Here is a 6,796-nt window from a genome sequence, read left to right as displayed (position 1 = left end):
CCCTGAGATCAGGATTCAATACGGTTATTACACTTATAAAACATAGGAGAAGTTGCAGGGATAAAGGGTTTATTTTCACTCTCTGACTGTTTTTTATTTTATTAAACCAGTGGCGCAGGTAGTGTGAGCATGTTACTTCTTTGTTTCTCAGTCCATAAAATATGCGAGAAAAACATTTTTATTGTTACACTGAAAAATATATTTCTCTTTATCTTCAGCTTTCAAGCAGACACCTAAAGTTTTTTGAGTAAAATCCTACTTGTATTTAGAAGTGCTCATGAATTTTCCCAACACCATGTTTTCCTAGCGGTATGGTACTATTTTATATTATTTGTAATTTCAGCCCAAATGTTCAGGTTTGGTTTCATCTGATTCTAACAGATGCATGCAGGCTCCTGATGTTTTCTTAGGAAGAAATGACTTCTGATTTGCAATCCAGCTCCTTAGGTGAGATGTATACAGAATATAGGAGACTGTTCGCACATCTAGAACACAACCAGCCATTAGCTAGAAATACATGCAGCTCCTTCAGTGCTGCTGCAAGGCTCTTGGCAGGCTTCCATATAAATTTCTACCTAGTCCTTTTAGCCACCATGAAGAAAGGTCCTGTTTAATTATATCACTGTTGTTCCATATTTTACAAAAGATCATTTTTAACCTTTGTAACCTATGCTAACTTTTTGTTAAAGGATGCACATGTTACAGAAATCATTCTAGTTAATCAGATGCACTGTTGATAAACAGACTGAATGCTAGAAATTAATCAAGAAGTGCTTTAGCAAAGTATTAATGTGTGGTGTGCACATTTACACACACCAGTTATTGCAATGTTTATATTCTTCCCACCAACAGATTTGTTTGTTTTCAGTTCAATAATACAGGGGTGTGCAGTTTGGATGTCACCAGCTACCATTTACTGAAAAAGAAATTTCATATTGCCAGAGTATAATAACAAATGGTATAAAAGTTTTATATGTCAACTGTTCTTATGTTCTGTCCTCTTTTTGGAAACATTCAACAGAAAGTCTGATTACATCACTGCCTTTTCAGACTTTACAGTTTCCTGGTCTTATTTTAACAGATTCACCAGCTTCTCTACACCACAAAGGGGTGCAGTTGAGTAATCTAACCTCTAAGATATATAGCTCTGAGCTGGATATCTCAGACAGCCTTCTGCTGAGCAAGGCTGATAATGTCACAGAAGCAGCAATGTTGAACATCTGCCAGATGAACTTGGTGCTCTTTACTCCCATCTTTACCCTGACGCTGTTCCAACAATATGACCCAAATCCAGCTCAACCAGAACCATGAGGGAAGAATGGAGCATCCTAGGTTCAATGCTTAACAGGGAGTGTTTTGGTGAGATATAGAGACTGGGGGTAGAGCAGCAAAAAGAAAGAGGAGAGGACCCTTGGAAACAGACTTCTAAGAGAAATTATTGGTTTGTTAATTTGCTGGTGGTGTAAATAATCAGTCAGGGGATGTATCGTTACATGACCTAAATCACCACACTGTAAGCCATATAACTCCCTAAGTTGTTCAATACGTCCTTTAACCACATTTTTACATTACTTTTTACTTGGAATTTAATCATCCCTCTCTCACAGTCACTGTTTATGTATTTCAGCTGATGTGATACAAATCGTTTTACATTCTGAGATTTCCAAACATTTTACCAGTGTTTAAGATAATTGTATGTTTTTATATTGACTCAGCGTGTTATGTTATGGAGACCTGCTCAAAAACACACACTCGTGCACCCTCTTTCACATTTTGCGGTTTCACGGTGTCACAAACACTTTGTCTAAATGCAGTTACAGCATTAATTCCACTGCAGCTGAATGAGTGTTGCCTTCCTTATGGGACGTGTGAGCGAAGGGAGAGTGTTGCTATTCCAGCTGTGGTGAAAGAGGAGGAGTTGGAAGGCCAGGCCTGACCGCAGAGAAAGGAACAGTGCCGGGGCCGGGGCCGTGGCCCTGGCCCGTGCTACTGACCCAAAGAGCAGACAGTAAACACTGGCTTTATGGACATTCTGCATGTGGTGGGTCTCCGGTGTGAGAGCTCTAATGTTACAACTAGAAACGGAGGTTAGGCAGCTTAGTGACGCTGGAAGACAGGAAAACCTTTATATCTGATCTCTTAAAACACAGAGATCTGATTCAGCAACAGATCTAGAATTTAAACAAGGAGGTGTCCATGGTTGAATACTAATGATTTTCTTTATATTTCTTACAAACTTTATGTTTAAAGAAAATCCTAAAACATGACACTGAGTTAAAGTTTAAAACTCTCCCTAATCGTTTTTTATATTTTGCTGTCAAAGCCTGCTTTTTATTCATTTTCTGATGTAGAAACCGATCATCTACAACTGATCATCTATTGTACACATGTTTTCATTTAGAAGCTCTTTGTGTCATGATCCTCTGGTTTTGACATACAGGTCCTTCTCAAAATATTAGCATATTGTGATAAAGTTCATTATTTTCCATAATGTCATGATGAAAATTTAACATTCATATATTTTAGATTCATTGCACACTAACTGAAATATTTCAGGTCTTTTATTGTCTTAATACGGATGATTTTGGCATACAGCTCATGAAAACCCAAAATTCCTATCTCACAAAATTAGCATATTTCATCCGACAAATAAAAGAAAAGTGTTTTTAATACAAAAAACGTCAACCTTCAAATAATCATGTACAGTTATGCACTCAATACTTGGTCGGGAATCCTTTGGCAGAAATGACAGCTTCAGTGCGGCGTGGCATGGAGGCAATCAGCCTGTGGCACTGCTGAGGTCTTATGGAGGCCCAGGATGCTTCGATAGCAGCCTTTAGCTCATCCAGAGTGTTGGGTCTTGAGTGATACCATGGTCAGTAAACCATTTACCAGTGGTTTTCGCACTGTGAGCAGGTGCCAAGTCGTGCTGAAAAATGAAATCTTCATCTCCATAAAGCTTTTCAGCAGATGGAAGCATGAAGTGCTCCAAAATCTCCTGATAGCTAGCTGCATTGACCCTGCCCTTGATAAAACACAGTGGACCAACACCAGCAGCTGACACGGCACCCCAGACCATCACTGACTGTGGGTACTTGACACTGGACTTCTGGCATTTTGGCATTTCCTTCTCCCCAGTCTTCCTCCAGACTCTGGCACCTTGATTTCCGAATGACATGCAGAATTTGCTTTCATCCGAAAAAAATACTTTGGACCACTGAGCAACAGTCCAGTGCTGCTTCTCTGTAGCCCAGGTCAGGCGCTTCTGCCGCTGTTTCTGGTTCAAAAGTGGCTTGACCTGGGGAATGCGGCACCTGTAGCCCGTTTCCTGCACACGCCTGTGCACAGTGGCTCTGGATGGTTCTACTCCAGACTCAGTCCACTGCTTCCGCAGGTCCCCCAAGGTCTGGAATCGGCCCTTCTCCACAATCTTCCTCAGGGTCAGGTCACCTCTTCTCGTTGTGCAGCGTTTTCTGCCACACTTTTTCCTTCCCACAAACTTCCCACTGAGGTGCCTTGATACAGCACTCTGGAAACAGCCTATTTGTTCAGAAATTTCTTTCTGTGTCTTACCCTCTTGCTTGAGGGTGTCAATAGTGGCCTTCTGGACAGCAGTCAGGTCAGCAGTCTTACCCATGATTGGGGTTTTGAGTGATGAACCAGGCTGGGAGTTTTAAAGGCCTCAGGAATCTTTTGCAGGTGTTTAGAGTTAACTCGTTGATTCAGATGATTAGGTTCATAGCTCGTTTAGAGACCCTTTTAATGATATGCTAATTTTGTGAGATAGGAATTTTGGGTTTTCATGAGCTGTATGCCAAAATCATCCATATTAAGACAATAAAAGACCTGAAATATTTCAGTTAGTGTGCAATGAATCTAAAATATATGAATGTTAAATTTTCATCATGACATTATGGAAAATAATGAACTTTATCACAATATGCTAATATTTTGAGAAGGACCTGTATGTTTTGCTCTGGCTTAGCGTTTCTTTGTTAATTTCTTGAGTGCAGTTGTAGTTCCTGATTTATTATGATAATCGGTTTTATTTTGTGGTCTGTTTTTCCTCTTAACCTTAATGTTTTCTGTTCAACACCAGTTCCTGTGTTGCTTGTCAGTTCTGGTGTAGTATTCCTTGTCACTCTTGAGTTTGGTCAGCTACAGTATGTTTAAATATTGCTCTTCTTTATCTTTTAGCCTGTATTTGCCTGTGTTTAGTAATTGTCCTTGTCCTTTCTCAGTTGCCCCTAAATTACTGCTTTTCCACATCAGTTTCACATTGAGTTAATCAGTCCTACCTGCTTCTTCTTTCAATAATCATCTTCCCAGCAAATAAATCTTTATGTTGGCTTACTTCTTACTTCTTCCTGCTCTAAGAGCCTTTCCTGTTCCTTCACTTGTCACCATATCCATTAACTGCTCCACTGGACTTATGGTCTCATATGCCTTACTGGTTTGTATCCTGTTGGTTTTTGTTTTCCTATAATGGCACCTCCAGTTTTGTCTTCATCTTTTAATTTTTATTAAATCACTTTCTCAATGATCCTGCCTCCTGCCTGTGTGTGGTTCCACCACCTCACTGAATTATGACACTTTGGGAATAACCTAATCTGCGCTCAAATACAACTTAATGTCAAGCACCATTTATGACTAAATGTCAGTCAAAATTTGTTATCTTCTGTATTTTTCATCAACAAGTAAACAGAGGCACAGCTAATGATAATGCTTCTCAGTCTTGGTCTCTCCCCTTAGAGCTAACCAGCAGTAAACTACACGACTGCATTTTTTTCTGTTAATCTTCATCCTTTAGAAAAGAAGAGGACACTGCTGTGATTTGGTTTTTGCACAGCTATGAAAAGAATGTTTCTTATTTTCTCTGGAAGCTCTAGTGGTGCTATCAGCTAACATACTTATGTCCAGACAGAGACAAAGTGCTGCGTCTGTGGCAAAACCCATATACTGATACTAATGTGAGCTTCTGAGTTACATTATGAAGCCTTAATGAAGTAGAAGAGACTACCACCAACCACTGCATTGTGCAACTGTTGATTACCATAGAGACTTTATCTTATAATGACCTCTAGAGAAAAAAATCAAAAACTATCGGGCATGGTTGAAGACATATACATTATTAAATGCAACTATTAATGACGTATGAGCTAGAACTTGCTTAAAACCTTAAAAAAGGTATTGGTGACTAAAGCTGCCTTCAGTGAGTCTTATATACTCTTGATGATGAAGGCCTTGATGCTTAGGGGAAAAAACTATGCAAACAGTAATTAACATTAGGACTAACCAAATGAGGTGACACATTCATCAGTTTGGCCACTTTGGCCTGTGTTTAACTTAAGCATACCTTAGCTAAAAACAACAAAATATTAGGATTTCCCCTTTTGGTCGGGGAGTCAAACACATAAGCATTGGTGCCTTGCTCGTGTTTCTACAGGTGCCATGGCAACCAGTGAAAAAGACCAGATGACAAAGGACAAAACCTGCTAGTTTTCATTATGGAGTGGGGTCCATATTACAGCAGAGAGCATGGAAACAGTGACGACAGGATTAGGTGTTGGAATTAACAAAGACTCAAATTGAAATTTAATTCCTCCCAGCACCTCAAGGAGTAACCTGTGAAAACTTTGAACTGGTGGTTCATGGTGTAAGCTTTTAATAACAAATACCACCTCTGAAATACTTAGTTTTCCAAGTACTACTAACAATAGTATACTAATAGATGTTTTAAAATTACTGTCGTGCAACAGGATAGGACGTTTTTCAGTTTATTGTGTAAAACCACAAAAAAAGAAAAAGAATTTAAAAAATGCCTATCCATTGCCACTGCATGAATAGTTGAAGGACAGGATGTAATTATGAATTTTCTTTTGGCCCAGAAGTTGAAATTTCCAAGTTCCAAGATGAATAAATAAACAGACAGGTCCAGTTAAGTCGGATTTCCAAGAGGTAAAGACATAGAAAGATTTCCCATCAACTCTGACCACAAAATACAACATTTGTGCCTTATATGTAATACTTAGCTATAGGTGATTTCTTATCATTTGTATCTTATTAAATTCTTTACACACATAAGACTTCATTTGGAAACATGCAACTGAAATTTGTTAAAACAATCATTGAAAACTCGGTCATTCTTAGCATGGGTACCTAAAAATGGGAGAGCAAATTCCCAAAAACATTTTTGCATCACTCCCAAAACTAGCCCACCCCCACCCCCGAGTGAACAAAAATAATCCCCTCAAAGAAATGGAGTACAATACTCTAAGTATACATCAGCGTTATGGGTCAAAAATAGGCGAACCGACAAAAAAAGTTGGACTCTCACTTTTAAAAATTAAGGAGGACTTGCTCCATTTACCCTGTTCTTCAGGCGCTATTGTGTTTTAGTTTGTATTGCTAATAATAGATGGCCTGGTCAGTTGCCAAATCCTCCTGGTACCACCAGTGGTACCAGCACCACAGTTTGAGAACTGTCGGTTGAGTCAAACGGGACCTTCAAAAACTAGGTACGTGTATTTTCTAACAAAGTGTTAATGTGCAAGATTAACATAGGAATAATATGTAAAATACAGCTTTAACTCTTGATCCGATTATTTTATTACAGAGCTCTAACGCGTCTTTCTGTGCCATAAAAGTTCAGATTTAAGTTTCTGGGAAGAGAAAATGAAGAGATTGTACTAGAATAAATCGCTTTATGCATAAAGTAGGTTTTATCAGCCCACATGAGCCTTGGCAGGAGGCGTGGTCAGGGGCGGCTCTCGTGGAACAGCAAAGTTTAGGATAA

The sequence above is a fragment of the Girardinichthys multiradiatus genome, chromosome 21, assembly GCF_021462225.1.
Source record: "Girardinichthys multiradiatus isolate DD_20200921_A chromosome 21, DD_fGirMul_XY1, whole genome shotgun sequence".
NCBI classification, from domain to species: Eukaryota; Metazoa; Chordata; class Actinopteri; order Cyprinodontiformes; family Goodeidae; genus Girardinichthys; species Girardinichthys multiradiatus.
This window is presented reverse-complemented; position numbering follows the sequence as displayed.